The following is a 16,906-nucleotide window of genomic DNA, read 5'->3' on the forward strand; positions in this document are numbered from 1 at the left end:
AGATGGCTCTTTGGGCCACATTTGGCCAGAGTCTGGCTACCAGCCAAGACTCATGGTACAGGGACATGGTTGTACAGATCTGAGAAGTCATGACTGTTGTGTCCTGTTAGAACCCCTCCTTGAACAGAGTACTCTGGGTGAGGTCAGGGTAAGTATTGGAGAAATTCCAATTTGATTGTGAAATGTGTCCACCTACAGAGCGTTCACATGAAGAGAAAGATCTATAAAGTTGTAGACAACATCAGAGCGTTTATACAGCAGGAGCCAAAAGGTGAGTGTGGACCAAAGGCAGCATCTAATCTGATGGAGTGTTAAGATGAGAGCCAGGCTGAGTATTACTAGATGAATTGCTGCAAATCCTGGTGATGATGGTCACTGCTCAGGCAAGTGTGAGTACAGACAGGTTCACTTTAGTATGATGGTGTAATCAGAGCTGTGCAGGGTGATTTAGAACTGTGAAAGTGCTGCAGACTGTCTGCACAAACCAGAACTGTATTTGTTCTGTTCAACACTGTACCTGTTTTTGGTTACATGCTGCTAAAACTTTATCCGTGACTTATCATCAGATTCACCTGGTTGTATTAAACTGCACATTAGGATGAGGTTTTGGAACTTAAAAGTATGTAGATACTGATGGCTTGTTTCAGTGTTTCCCTCAGAAAATTGCAATGCGGCCTAGAAGTTGGCAAGCTGAGCTGCACAGGTGCTTCAGTTTATGACTGCTGTTACTGAAATGACAAAAGGACTGTGCAAGTCTGGGATGGGTATATTTCTTGGGTTTGGACTTTTTCTGTTTTTATGCATTTTCATGTGTTTTCTTTTAGCTTTTAATTTAAGTTGTTGATGGGCAAATTCCTAGACTGTACAGTCTTTAAGTTTTAAGTTCTTCCACTTTTAACCTTTTAAAAAAAAAATGTGTGTCTCCTCAACTTTCTCCTCCTATTATTTTATTTGCTACTTTCCTATTTCAGGATCCACAAGATCTCTTGTTTCTTATTCTTTTATTTTTATTTATAATTCAAGCTTTTGTACTGGTAAACTGTATAAGAAATACATAGCAGTGCACCACTTTAGAGTGAAACACTATGTTTTTAGTTGTCAGTTTTTTTAGTTTAGTTTTTAGTTAGTTTTGATGTCAGCAGAAACATTCACAAATGCTTAGGTAAGATCTCATGCAGTGCTCATGATGATAGACTTATGAAAAACATTCATAGGAAGCATTACTAGATATACTTTGAGTCTTACATTAAAGATGTTCTTCAGATGTTCAGTGTTCTTTTGATGCTTGTCATTTTTCGCAGCAGCCTCTGAACCCGTATCATCACTGCAGTCAAAATATATAAAAAAGAAAAAAAAACATTGGTAACATTTCACATTAACTGTTGACTAACTAACATGAAGTAATGCATTAGTTAACATGTACAAGACATGAAGTAATGCATTAACAATGGTTACCTAGTGTTAAGCAAACATGTAACAACTGCATTAGTGTTGTTTTCATATGAAGTGTTGACTCATTAAGTAATGCATTTATTAACATTAACAACAACTGAGGTTCTACATGTTTTTTTTTCTACTGTTTTTTGCTTCTGGAAGTATGGACTGTTGGAGCTGAGGCGGATCATCGGAGGTTCGACGGAGCTTCTCGTTTCAAGGAATTCTATTGCTTCACGTTGAAAACGGTCGGTGAGCTACTGGGTTTAAAGGGGAGACGCTGTATCTCCCAGACTCTCTCGCTCTCTGCTGCCCCGTGCTTTGCTGATGATGGATTGGACATTGTGAACTTTGTTTATACAAAGAAATGATGAAACGAAACAAACTTTTAGCCGAGGTGTATGTTGAATGCTCATTTTGTATGTATTAGTGTTAATGTGGTGATAGGGGTGTGGATGGAAATTGGTCTAGGGAAACCAGAGGTTTGGGATAATGTTGGATGTTTTTTTTTCTGCATTAAAAACAAAATCAAGCATGATTGTGGGTATGCGTGGTGGGTCTGAAGCGAGGGGGAAATTACGCCGCCCCAGCCTTTTGAAAGGTGTTTGTAAACTATCCAGTTAGGAATTGGATGGGTTGGATGCAGTTTATTTCAGATATTCGTAAACATTAAGGATTCTTTTAATATAAATAGGAATAGTGTTCCAAAGTCATACATTTAAAGAAAATTCAATGTGACATTCTAACATCGTTACACATTGATATTTTTTTGGTTACCTCACCACACCACACTTTTGAGCCAAAGTGTCAGTAACCAAAACTGAACATCTTCCAAACATCACATGCCAACATCATACTGACGTAGATTATTGAGATGTATCTGTATCATGACTAAAACCCAATGTCTATTTAACATCTTAATCGGAACGTCAATGCTACGTGATATTCTAACATTTATTCTAATCTTTAGCAATTGATATTTTGTTGGTTCAAAATTGTGCTGTCAGGTAACCAAAATCCAACATCTTACAAACGTCATAGTCAACATCATATTGACGCAGAATACTGACATGTAGTCATGAGGTATGGTAACCAAAACTCAACGTCTATTTAACGTCATAATGTTAATTTGACGTGATATTCTAACATCATTAGACGTTGATATTTTGTTGGTTTAAAATTGTGGTGTCAGGTAACCAAAATCCAACATCTTCCACACGTCTTATGCCAAAGTTGGTTTTAGGCCATGGTGTCAGTTTTAACCTTCACAAAACAAAATTCTAACATCAATAGACTATGGCATGTTGTTAGCTCTAACTCAGACAGCAGACGGTTCTGGGCTGATTCTGGCTTACTTCCGTGAGTGTTCATTGACTTCCAGATAGATATTTGCCAAACGCTGGACAGCTGTGTATGGTTTTGAGCCATATTTACGTTTAAGGGCCAATTCTAGCGTGAATGTTATGGCCGATCAATGTGGATGAAGGAAGAGGGCCACAGCACAATTAAGTTGCAGCAGATTTGTGCTCAGTTGATTTACACCTCAGTACTTTTGGCCCATGTCTGACATGTCATAAGTGCAACCAGAGTTCACCTTTTGAAGGTTAAGACCCTATTTTAATGAATTTTCCAGCACAAGTTCACCATTTTCACATGGACAAGCTGGAAGCTAGGTTTGAAGAGAAGGCAAATGGAAGAGTAATAATTGAATAATTTTAAATCATAAGGTTCCAGTATGGAAAATGAAAAGTTATAACTAACTTTCTAACAGTACCATTTTAGCACAACACTTGAAAGCACAGGGTAGCTAGGTTAATGTAATGGCTATCAGCACAAGGTGTAGCTACATTACCCTTAATTGCCAAGTCATCATGGCTAATGTTAACTTATTCCTTAGCTAACGTTAGCTAACTACTCTGAGCATTTAAAAGGAGTAGCCTGTGCTTTTTGAGTGTTATGCCATAATGGTACAGCACTTTGGTTTTCTGGTTAGGACATTAGCTCAAAGTTAGCACATTAGCTTGGTTCATATGAGAGTTCACTGCCAGGAGTGCTTTACATTAGTTCGACCTGTAAGTAGCTTAATTTTGATTATGGGTTCCTTAATGTTTGTTAGAACAAAAGCTTTCTTGTTGTTCCAGATCTTACAGTTGTGGAGTTCTTGCCTCATTATTCAGCTTCTAAAGTAAACCAATCTATTCCAGACAGGCTGTTATTGGAGCTCTGTGACTGATTGTGGTGTTATTCCAGGTTGTCAGGTAAATGGATTTGTTGTACAGTTTGACACAAAAACTATGTTATCTGGAAATCAGTTAAAGAAGTAAGTTCCTCTTTTCTTAGATATCAGGAGGCGGACAGATTTTGATTTATCCAGCTTTGTATTTGTTTACTGTGGGAAAAATCCTCCAGTAATCATATGAATTATTGCAGACAGAATCAGAAAACATAGCTTTTTATCAAATTAAACCATGAAACAGTGTCTCACACACAGTTGGCTTGATCTCATGTATGCATGTATTTTATGAAGGCACATTCAATGGGTTGATACCTGTACTTCAGGGACATACACAAACGTTTTTTTAGTCCACAGACCACTTAAGTATGATTTTTTTAGACGTTTGCCATTTCTGATTTAAAATAAAATGTCTGTGAAATTACATTCTAAACCCATTTGAACAGTGCTTCAAGGTAGATGTCAGATTTAGCCTGTATTTCAGTGGCCTCTCCACTTTGCTCAAGAACGACCTGTCACAAAGGTGAAGGCTTTGTTCCTTCATTCATTTACTGTTTTTATTTATTTAACCAGAATCAACATGTAGTTTTCATTCTAAAATGGTTTTTGACACCTATTGATTATTAAGAAGAAATATTACTAATACTAATCACAGATATTACTAATATTTTGCAATATCTGCAATAAATGAATGTGGCATCCTGCAGGGCCACACCTGGCTGGGGACTAAAGTGGGTACTCAGCTATAACTGTGTGCCATATATAAGCCAAATCTGGCCCACACCTTTATATATACACTACAGTATATGGACGAGAGCTAGACCAGAACCCTTAGTTCTACTCACTTTACAGTATGTGGGCCAGATCTGGGCCACATTTATTAGTTCTACTCACTTTACAGTATATGGCCTAGAGTTGGGCTACATCTATTAGCTGTACTAATTTTATAATGTGTTGCCTCATCTGGGCCACATCAATTAGTTCTTCTTGTTTTACAGTATATGGACCAGATCTGGGCGAGGATCCAGCCAGAACTGGGCCAAAACAAAACCAAAAATGAAGCCCAAAAGTGGGCCAGATAAATTTTGCTACCTGGGAAGTCACAGTGTTAACTAACCAAAACCTAACATCTGCTAAACGTCACAGTGCTAAAGTCCTTCTAATGTGGAATACAGACAACTTTAGACCTTGGTATTTTGTGGGATGTCAGTTGTGGTGTTGGGTAAACAAAATCAGTCTGTCAAAATGTCTCATACCAACTTCAAACACATACTGCTGTTCAAAAACTTAAATATATTTATACAAACATAAATATGGTTAAAATATGTCATACCAATAAACTGTGATGTTACTGCTCTTTAATAAATTTATCTAATGTATTTTCCTGCTGCATGACACACGCACAACCACAGGACACGAATTTCGGTGACAGCACTACAGAGCGACAAAGTGGCATGTTTTGACTGATTGGTCACTCAATTCAAAAGTCACAATAGTTGCAGGTGATTGGGTGAGGAGGAGGAGAAGGGCGGGGCGCCGTGTGAAAAACCGCGGACGAGACTGAAGATTTGAACCGAGAGCGATGGAGACAGACACACTGACACACAGACACACAAACACACACACACAGACACACACACTGGGTAAGTATTCAGTAATTCTAATTTATTTGGGTTGTACAGAAATGTGTGCTTTACTAAAGGTTAGTCGAGCTAATAAGTTTAGATCGACTAACCTGAAGCTGGGTTTCTGTTTGCAGCTAATGCAAGTGCCAAAATTAGCCCGGCAGTGTTAGCTAGCATAGCCACCACCCTGTACTGAATCAGTGGAGGTAAAGTGGGTTTTTGAGGCTCAGGTGGGTTTGTAGTGTGAAGTCAGACCGTTTGAATTGAGCACAGACAGGTAACGTTAGTGCGTGTTGATTGTGGCAGTGTAAGCTGGAGCTACGCTTCCGTTAGCGGCTAATGCTAGCACCAAATTAGTTTGTCAGTGTTAGCATAGCTACCGCACTGTACTGAATCAGTGGGAGTAAACTGGGTTTTTGAGGCTCATGTGGGTTTGTGGTGTGAAGTCGGACCGTTCGAATGAAGCGCAGACAGACAGACAGGCGGTGCGTGTTGTTTGTGGCAGTGTAAGCTAAAGCTAGCTAGGTTTCCATATTAGCTTGTCAGTGTCAGCCTAGCCAGCATCCCGTATCGGAGCTGTGGAGGGGAAAACTGGATTTGTGATGCAGGGTTTGTAGTGTGAAGTTGGTCCATCTGGATGGAGCGCAGACAGGCAGACAGACAGACAGACAGGTGTTTTGTTGCACCGTTTTTAAAAGTCACTGATGTGCCTGCAGCATCTGACCTGTGTTTTTACTGACCAGTTTGGCAGCTATTTATTTCACAGAGAGAGAGAGAGAGAGAGAGAGAGACTTTCGCTCTTCGCTCTTTCTTGAGTATTATGAGAGCATGTCGTTTATGTCTTAGGGAAGAGGGTCCATGTATCTTTTGGTCATTTGATTTTCATCTCAAATCCAGTTTTGAAAAACAGGAAAGTTAGTTGTGAGCTATGAGTCAGTTGTTGTTGTTTTTGGTTCTGTTATTGTCAGTGGAAAGCCAAAAAATAGTTTCAATTTAACTTACGTATCATAAAATAATACTAAAAAAAAACAGAAGAGGAATAAGGGGTCGTGTTTTATGTATCTAATTTTAACATTTTAACAATTTTAACATCACTTAAACAATAAATAAATCTTAAGTGATCTGGGGAAGAGACTCTACAGAACTCCTGCCATTTAACAGCGAAATCAAAGAGAAAAAATGAGTCACGCTGCCCAGTAATGATTAGAAAAATGAATACTGTGATGTCACACTGTCAGATGTAAACAGCTCCAGACTTAAGAGTTAAAGCTGTGCACTGTCCTGTGTGCAGATTGTTCTTATAATACTGTGGCAGCTGCCACTGGCTCTGGTTTTGGGAGGGAGCTTTGGAGGCGCGTTATGCAGAGCTGCGCAGCGGCTCCGCACCAGTAAAAAGGGACGTTGTCATGGTTTAATGATGTTAATGTTGTTCTGTTAGTCTAAAATGTATGTATGTGTTATGTGTGTTATTCTGTAGCCTCTCCTGTGTCTCATTCTTTATCAAGACATCTTCATTACGACAGAAAGCGACTCAGTCCTCTGAGTGCAGCACTGACAACCAGCGCCTTCCTTACATTAAACTAAACTCTCACTGAGAGAGGAGACTCTGTGTTGGGCTTTAGGTCCTGTTGTGCTGTTTGTAGTGAAGAAAAGGGTGGATTAACTGTTATTTACACACAGAAACAACCGAAATTGTGAGTGTAAACTGCAGTGTCAGTATGCCTGCTGGAAGCATGTGCACGCAAAGGGGAGTCCGGATTCTGCACAACAACAGTTTCTGAGACCATTTGTGCGCTCTGCACGTCTATTTCTGGTTAAGGCGATATATATTTTTTTTATTTGGATGAATAAAATACTACCCTTTATTCAATTGTTGTTTGTTCGTTTGTTGTTTAATTTTATGATTAGTTTGTGAAACTGTAAAATGAAGCTATTTTTTGATGTTTGCACTGACAATAACAAAACCAAAAATGACCATTTTCCTGTTTTTCAGTGCTGATTTTGAAATGACTATCGAATGACCAAAAGATACACGGACTGAAAAGGTTTCACTTCTTTTTTTTTTTTTTTGTAGTAATGGTAATGCAGCCTACTTTCATTTCTCTGTGCATTTCTCTGATCTATGCCCCCCAGGCCACTCATGTGATGTCACGGGCAGGTGGGCTTGAAGTAAAAGCCACAGTAATGTTCCTGAGTGAACAGAACAGCACGAAAAAGATCAATAAGGTCAAGATTAATGAGTGCCTTCATTAGATTGTGATGTTGGTAAGTTTACTGTTACATAAACATTTTTATCAAGTCCTTAAAACTTGTGGAAAATAAACACATGGTTGCTTGAAACTTTCCTGCTAGAGATAAGAGAAAAGTGGCTATAGATGAGCTAAAGCTTAAAGTAGAGTAAAGTAAGTCTGTGTTTTCGTTTATATTATATTTTTTAGCCTTTACTAGGACATTATCACATACTGAGACATATTTACAGCCAAGATGGTAAAACTGACATAAATTGTTGTGGCTGCCAAGGTGGTTTGATTCAACATTTTTTCTCAACATTTGGGTTGCCAACCCCTGCCCTAGCTTGTTCAGCCCTGTGCACAGCCCAAGATAACTGCTGATTCTGGGTGTGTCCCAAAACCTAGTGAGCTCTCTAAGTAGCCACTGTCTACCTAGGCAGCTGTCTAAGTAGGCAGCGTTCCAACCGTCATCTCTCCTTATAAGACAGATAGTTAGACAGCAGTGACGTCACGGCTTGTTCCCACCCACTGCACGAGACCGGCGTTTACTCACCTCAGCCGTCAGAATCACATTTAGCCAACATGGATCTGCTCTAGCGGTTTATACGGCGATTTTAATTGTATTTGCTCTGAATGAAACAGCAAAATAGACAATGGTTGTGGTCAAACGTGGAAATGAAAAGAATTTGAGCACTCCTTGCTGGCTATTTGTGCACCTTTACGACTAGAAAACAGATAAAATAGCACAGAAAATCAGAATAACTGACATTTGAAGATGACGTCGCTGCTTGGCGAGTCGCTTCTGCCCGCCATTTTCAAACAAAAGTTGCGCCGCGCTGCATGAATTGCCTCAGCGGCTGAGGTAGCATCCGATGCTCTCTCGATATTCGGCCAAAATGAGATACCTCAGTAGGCAGCATATTTGAGATATCTAAGAATTGGGACAGCCTTCTTGTCGGGAGCGCGCATATTGTGACGTAAAATGCTGTCTATGTAGAGAGCTCACTAGGTTTTGAGACACACCCAATATTAGACAGTCTCATTTGTTCCATATACTCAATTATGCAACATTTGGTTCCGACCTTACAAGCTGATTGGTTGAGAAGTGTTCTAATCATGCTGATATTTGTGACAACAGCATGGCTTTTCCACACCAAAACTGTACCACTCCTCTGACATGTTGCCAAGTAACAAGTTTACAGGCTTTATGCATGCAAACCTTAGCTGTTTTGTATTTGTGCTTATACAAAACAAGACATTGATAAGATGGATGATTTTAAGATAACATTTGACCTGTAACCTGTTAGGACAGAAGAGTGTGACTGCAGACGGTGAGCTTTATAGTGGGTGTGTCTCAAAACCTAGTGAGCTCTCTACATAGACAGCATTTTACATCACTATATGCACTCCTGACAAGAAGGCTGTCCCAGTTCTTAGATATCTCAAATATGCTGCCTACTGAGGTCTCTCATTTTGGCCAAATATTGAGAGAGCATCGGACGCTTCCTCAGCCGCTGAGGCAATCAGTGCGGCGCAGCTTTTGTTTGAAGATGGCGGGCAGAAGAGCTTCACCGAGCAGCGACGTCATCTTCAAATGTAAATTATTCTGATTTTCTGTGGTGTTTTATCTGTTTTCTAGTCATAAAGGTGCACAAACAGCCTATGGCTTGCAATTTAGGTGCATCAATGACCATTTTACAGTTTTTGAAACCCCAATCCATTAGCATGCATGCTAGTGGATTTTGAAGCTTTAGGCTTGTTTTGAATAGCCAGTTGGCTAACAAACTTGCTGGCTAATGACCCAGTAGCTTAACTAGCGACAGGTTTTGTCAAACAACTATTGTCTATTTTGCTGTTTCATTCAGAGCAGATTAAAATCTCTGTATAAACCGCCAAAGCAGGGTGCTTAACCATGCTGGCTAAATGTGATTCTGACAGCTGAGGTCAGTAAACACCGGTCTCGGCGACGTCATTGCTGTCTAACTAGAGCGTTTCATTGATCTGTCTTATAAGGATAGAAGACGGTTGGAACGCTGCCTACTTAGACAGCTGCCTTCATAGACAGCGGCTACCTAGAGAGCTCACTACGTTTTGTATTCATTTGAATATTTAATTTTTTTTCATGAAACATTAATACAAGAATTATATCTACTGGCAACCAGTAAGGAACAGTGCGAAATAAAAATTACTGCAGAGGTTTTCTCAGATACTCTAATATATTTATTCCAAATGTTTTCTGAATACATTACTTTCTTAAGTATTGTAATGCGGGGGTCCTCAATCTTGTCCACCTTTTTTTGGTACTTTTTTGTCAGCTGTCTTATTTTGAGAGCAATTATGACTATATGATATAATGCATATTGTATGTTAGCATGGATCCATCTTGAAATTAGGTTGAATTCAAGTCGGCGAACAATGTTGGGTTTTGATGTCAGTCCAAACAGCCTGAAAAAGATGTGCTTACGAGGAATTGTTGCTTTGTGTGTTGTTGTGCGTGTGTGTGTGTGTGTGTGTGTGTTTTTATTTTATTATTATATAGTTTTTTAAGGTGACGTTTTCAGAAAGGCGTTAAGGTTGCCACAGCTAGGTTGGGGCAGCCATGGCTCAGGTGGTAGAGCGCTTTGTTCACTAATCTCGGGGTTGGCAGTTCAATCCCAAACTCCTCCTATTGACAACTGTAGTGCCCTTCAGCAGGGCACCCGAATGCTCTGTCCAACGTCGGGGGTTGATGTCAGTCCGATTTTCATTTTCAACTAAAATTCAACGTCAGTCCAACGTTGCATATTGGCGACAAGCCAATGTTGGGTTTTGACGTCAGCCCAAATTTCATTTTCAACCAAAATTCAACGTCTGTCCAATGTCAGGGATTGACGTCAAGCAAACGTTGGGCTTAGCCATTAGCACGATTTTCATTATCGACTAAAATTCAACGTCTATCCAACGTCTTTCTGATGACATTGACGTCCTGTGCCTGCAGGGTAAGTTCTGGAAAAACCAGTTAGAGGAGATAAGTCTCAATGGAGAAAGTCTCAAAGATCATGAGGAAGAACCACTGAGAGGACCCAAATCCCAATGGAGAAAGTCACTAAGAGCCTGAGGAAGAACCACTGAGAGGAACCAAATCCCAATGGAGAAAGTCTCTAGGAGCCTGAGGAAGAACCACTGAGAGGAACCAAATCCCTATGGAGAAAGTCTCTAGGAGCCTGAGGAAGAACCACTGAGAGGAACCAAATCCCTATGGAGAAAGTCTCTAGGAGCCTGAGGAAGAACCACTGAGAGGAACCAAATCCCAGGAAGAATGTTTTTTGTGTAGTGTGTCTTCTGTCTTGATTACAAAACAGCGGGAAGATGCACTGAGCCACCACCAGGGGAGCCGCCTATAAAAGAGAGATGTGCAGGACAAAGTGTGCGGTGCTTCTGGTGTGGTTTCCATTGCATCCCCGGTTCCCCGAGCAAAAGCTTCTGCTATAGGGCTGTGTCGGTAAGAGAGCTTGAATGTGGTGTAAGATTTATGGGTTTGTTGTTGTTTGTTGTTGAGACTTTCATGAAGACTGTCCATGTTGTAGCATTTTCATTGAAGTTGACTGTAAACACTGTGCTAATGTGGCTGCTCAGCAACACAGCTCTTGTACATGATCTCTCTTATTGGGGAGAGAGGGTTATTTTGGTTGTCTTTGTTTTCTCCTGGTTTGCTTTAGTTAGAAAGTTGGGTAATAAATTGTATTTGTTTTCTTTTGTTTGTTTGTTAGTTAAGTTAAATTTACCTAAATCTAAGTTAGCTTGGTTTTGTTTGTTATTTTTCCCTTTCCCCCTCTAATGTTCCATATCTCTGCCTACAGCCTTGAACTCTTGAAGAAAATGAAACTAATTTGTTATTATTGCAAAACTGGTTGTATGTGTGAACTGGGGAAGTGGGAGCACACAGAGGTCTCTTTTTTTATGGTGCAGCCCAACTTAGTCTTGGTCATAACAGTAGCATTACTGACTGAACTGAACCAATGACAATGTGACTATATGTGAGAGCTGATGTTTGTTATGCCTGTTAGTAAATACAAGTGACCATCATAATAGCTTTTGTTCTGTAATGATGAATTTGATACATTTAAATTTAAATGTTTTTTCTAAGGTTATTATGTCTGAATATGTATTTATTTTTATTTTTATTTAATATTTGTGTAATTCTAAAAACTGATTGTGTAAATTTTCTAAAAACTTTTTTTTCTGAGTGTTACACTGTTTTAGTATCAAGGAGATCACAGATTTTTAATATTTATAAATTTATAAATGTAATCTTTGTCAACCTCCTTTAACATCTAGTCTAGAACCTGTCTACAAAGACAATAGAAAATATTCCCAGAGTGCACGAGGAGGAAACACTGAGAGCATTACAACCTGTCCTCAGCCCATAGGGGCTCACTTTCAGCATTGAAATGCAGCACCTACTCCTATTGGGGCGTCTTAAATTTGAGGCATCTTCATTACATTTTCAAGAGAAATACAGTGTTTGCTGCAAAAGCTGCATTCTCACTCATTCTGCCTCGTTAGCGCCTTTTTAGCCTATTTTCATTTCTCAGTGCTCCACCTGTCGGTGGGCCCCTGTACTGCTGGACTTCTTCATTGAGACTGCCTCAGTACCAGAACATCACTGACCACTGGAGATGCTCTGTTGCTGTTTGCATAGGAGGGGAGTTTTAGTAACAGTGAGATTCTAGAGCAGATCATATAAACATGGACAGTTTACAGACTTTGTCTTGTAAACACTTCTTAGTTGAGGTTTATTGCAATTTTGTGTAAATTTGACACAAAATGGCACTTTTCACCTTAAACACACTGACATATGTGTTAGAACAGTTGACAATAAACATCTGTGAGTGAGATTAGGATGAGTGAAAAGGATAGAAGAGAAGTACCTTTCCTGAGAGACTGATCCCTCTTTGAAATGTGGAGGTTCTGGTAGTGACCGGTCACTCTTCAAGGACACACAGCTGGACACAGGAGAGTCTGATCTCTTCTGTGTTCCACTAAAATCAGTGAGAAATGTGCCTTAACAGTTTTGTTTAAAAAAATGAAGTTCTTCTCATCGATAAACAGCTTCTTAAGTCATTCCTTTGCAATCATTTTAGACTTATTCACAAAACATGGTTTAATGGTTTAAAAATGAAGTGATAGCTATAAACTCAGAGACTGACAGACAGTGATGCTGTAATCTCCCACTTACAGCTCTAGACTAACTTCCTGTTCCTGTCTGCTTTCACACATGTCCCCCAGTGAACACTAGCTTTACCACACACACAATAAGAGTCCTCAGTAGAATAATCCCTTCAATAAATGTGAGAGACCCACATGTCAGGCATCCCTCTCTAGGGACTCCATTTCTCAGAATCCACAGGGGGATCACATGATTCTCAGCCCTCCATCTTGTTCCTATCACCGTTCTCCGTCACCTGAGTACTAACTGGTTACGTCTGTTCTAAGATAATTAGTTTAGTTTAAAGTCTGGGTTTTTAGTCTAGTTCGATGCGAGGTATTGCTTCTTGTTCAAGAGCTACTGAGCAGTTTTCCTCCTGTCTTTTGTGATTTTTCTGGTTTTTGACTCTGTTTGCTGTTTTGACCTTTGCCTTTTTGTCTTTGCCCCCTGGACTTTGATTGCCTTGTTATGTTTGTCTTTTTGTGTCTCTTGACTTTGCTGGATTCGACCTTTGCCTGTTTTTTGACCATGGTTTTGGATTGCGACTCAAACATTAAAGCCTCACTCTCATTTTAACCGTGAGCGTCTGAGTTATTCTGCCACATTACAACTACTTTAACATGCAAAACATTTCCCAACCATCCCATAATAGTAATCCTACAAATATCCTACAATTAGATTTTTAAAAGGTAATCAATAATCTGTAACAGAATATATTTTTACAGTAACCCTCTCAACCCTGCTACTACAGTACTATTACTGCTACTACAACTACTACTAATAATAATAGTAATAATATTAATACTACTACTACTACTACTACTACTAATAATAATAATAATAATGCAACTAAATGTAAATTTGATCTGCTTTCTAATCTGGCGTAAAATTGTTTAACCAGACTAATTAAGGAAAGATGTTAAAGTGCTTTCATTAGTCTACAAAATGTTCCTAAATTACAAACATTATAAATGAAAAATCCACTCTTAACCCAGTCCAACAGTTGTGCCTTTGGGAACCAAATCCCTATGGAGAAAGTCTCTAAGAGCCTGAGGAAGAACCACTGAGAGGAACCAAATCCCTATGGAGAAAGTCTCTAGGAGCCTGAGGAAGAACCACTGAGAGGAACCAAATCCCTATGGAGAAAGTCTCTAGGAGCCTGAGGAAGAACCACTGAGAGGAACCAAATCCCAGGAAGAATGTTTTTTGTGTAGTGTGTCTTCTGTCTTGATTACAAAACAGCAGGAAGATGCACTGAGCCACCACCAGGGGAGCCGCCTATAAAAGAGAGATGTGCAGGACAAAGTGTGCGGTGCTTCTGGAGTGGTTTCCATTGCATCCCCGGTTCCCTGAGCAGTCTTTTGAGAAAAGCTTCTGCTATAGGGCTGTGTCGGTAAGAGAGCTTGAATGTGGTGTAAGATTTATGGGTTCTTTGTTGTTTGTTGTTAAGATTTTCATGAAGACTGTCCATGTTTTAGACCTTTCATTGAAGTTGACTGTAAACACTGTGCTAATGTGGCTGCTCAGCAACACAGCTCTTGTACATAATCTCTCTTATTGGGGAGAGAGGGTTATTTTGGTTGTCTTTGTTTTCTCCTGGTTTGCTTTAGTTAGAAAGTTGGGTAATAAATTGTATTTGTTTTCTTTGGTTTGTTTGTTTGTTAGTTAAGTTAAATTTACCTAAATCTAAGTTAGCTTGGTTTTGTTTGTTATTTTTCCCTTTCCCCCTCTAATGTTCCATATCTCTGCCTACAGCCTTGAACTCTTGAAGAAAATGAAACTAATTTGTTATTATTGCAAAACTGGTTGTATGTGTGAACTGGGGAAGTGGGAGCACACAGAGGTCTCTTTTTTTATGGTGCAGCCCAACTTAGTCTTGGTCATAACAGTAGCATTACTGACTGAACTGAACCAATGACAGTGTGACTATATGTGAGAGCTGATGTTTGGTATGCCTGTTAGTAAATACAAGTGACCATCATAATAGCTTTTGTTCTGTAATGATGAATTTGATACATTTAAATTTAAATGTTTTTTCTAAGGTTATTATGTCTGAATATGTATTTATTTTAATTTTTCTTTAATATTTGTGTAATTCTAAAAACTGATTGTGTAAATTTTCTAAAAACTTTTTTTTCTGAGTGTTACACTGTTTTAGTATCAAGGAGATCACAGATTTTTAATATTTATAAATTTATAAATGTAATCTTTGTCAACCTCCTTTAACATCTAGTCTAGAACCTGTCTACAAAGACAATAGAAAATATTCCCAGAGTGCACGAGGAGGAAACACTGAGAGCATTACAACCTGTCCTCAGCCCATAGGGGCTCACTTTCAGCATTGAAATGCAGCACCTACTCCTATTGGGGCGTCTTAAATTTGAAGCTTCTTCATTACATTTTCAAGAGAAATACAGTGTTTGCTGCAAAAGCTGCATTCTCACTCATTCTGCCTCGTTAGGGCCTTTTTAGCCTCTTTTTATTTCTCAATGCTCCACCTGTCGGTGGGCCCCTCTACTGCTGGACTTCTTTATTGAGACTGCCTCAGTACCAGAACATCACTGACCACTGGAGATGCTCTACTGCTGTTTGCATAAGAGGGGCATTTTAGTAACAGTGAGATTCTAGAGCAGATCATATGAACATGCACAGTTTACAGACTTTGTCTTTTAAACACTTCTTCGTTGAGGTTTATTGCAATTTTGTGTAAATTTGACACAAAATGGCACTTTTCACCTTAAACACACTGACATATGTTTTAGAACAGTTGTCAATAAACATCTGTGAGTGAGATTAGGATGAGTGAAAAGGATAGAAGAGAAGTACCTTTCCTGAGAGACTGATCCCTCTTTGAAATGGACTTTGATTGCCTTGTTATGTTTGTCTTTTTGTGTCTCTTGACTTTGCTGGATTCGACCTTTGCCTGTTTTTTGACCACTCTCATTTTAACCGCGAGCGTCTGAGTTATTCTGCCACATTACAACTACTTTAAAATTAACATGCAAAACATTTCCCAACCATCCCATAATAGTAATCCTACAAATATCCTACAATTAGATTTTTAAAAGGTAATCAATAATCTGTAACAGAATATATTTTTAAAGTAACCCTCCCAACCCTGCTACTACAGTACTATTACTGCTACTACAACTAGTACTACTACTACTACTAATAATAATAATACTAATACTACTACTACTAATAATAATAATAATAATAATACAACTAAAACATGCTGGCCAATGTGTTAAATTAAGGTCTGCAAATACTCCATTTCCCAGAACTCTGAGAGATCACATGACCCATGAACTACTAGGATCCACCAATCAACATAAGCTTGACATCATAACAATAGCAGAACACCTTGTCTAAGCTTGTTCGTATGTTTAAATGATGTCTTGATTGTCATGTTTTATTACTTTCTATTAATTTTTTTTTTTTTTTCATTTCTTATTCCTGTAATGCTGAAAAGTGATGTTTCTGTTCATTTCTTATGTATTTCAGTTCTGTATCTTGGTTTTCTCTTCTCTTAATTTTTTCACACATTCAAATCTGGCGTAAATTGTTTAACCAGACTAATTAAGTAAAGATGTTAAAGTGCTTTCATTATTCTACAAAATGTTCCTAAATTACAAACTTTATAAATTAAAAATCCACTCTAAAGCCAGTCTAACAGTTGTGGCTTTGGGAACCATTTCTAAGCATTCAAAAAGGAATTTGAGAAGAGAATGAGAAAGTGAAAAGCGTTCCTGAGGGACAGATATAACCTAATGTTACTTTGACAGCTTAAATGCCTGGTGAACAAGCAAGCTAGCCAGCAAATTATGTAATATTAGGCTAACATTATTAATGGTAAATATTTTCCCAAGGTTGGCAGATCTGCAGTATGTTAACTCAATTCACAATATAAATTTTTCCAATGACTGTTCCTAATTCCTGCTGAAATCAGAGAGTGAGCTAGTAATATTGACTCCTAAAATTAAATAATTCCCAGCACAATCTATCATGTTAAACCCATAGCTTTGTTTCATACTAACTTCCAATAATAATTACATACTGCAAAAGATATTTGAGAAGTATTTGATTAGAAGTAAATACAAATTAGCAATTGAAAAAATAATTATATCCTATCATGGCACATTGTAAATATTGCAGACAATCATGTTTTAGAGGAAAGCCAACCTAGTATTAAGAT

The 16,906-nt window shown here is 38.6% G+C and overlaps 1 protein-coding gene across 1 annotated transcript in view; it reads right to left on the reverse strand.

Annotated features, from left to right (window-relative positions):
* Window positions 1–15,484, reverse strand: part of LOC118804061 (NACHT, LRR and PYD domains-containing protein 12-like) — a 30,483-nt gene extending 14,999 nt beyond the window's left edge. Inside the window, exons 1-2 of the mRNA XM_036564668.1 lie at window positions 12,434–15,484; window positions 1,246–1,324 (exon numbers count right to left, since the gene is read on the reverse strand). The gene's annotated coding sequence lies outside the window, so the exon portion shown is untranslated. The remainder of the gene's footprint in view (window positions 1–1,245; window positions 1,325–12,433) is intronic.
* Window positions 15,485–16,906: the final 1,422 nt, after the last annotated feature.

The sequence above is a fragment of the Colossoma macropomum genome, unplaced genomic scaffold, assembly GCF_904425465.1.
Source record: "Colossoma macropomum unplaced genomic scaffold, Colossoma_macropomum, whole genome shotgun sequence".
Classification (NCBI taxonomy): domain Eukaryota; kingdom Metazoa; phylum Chordata; class Actinopteri; order Characiformes; family Serrasalmidae; genus Colossoma; species Colossoma macropomum.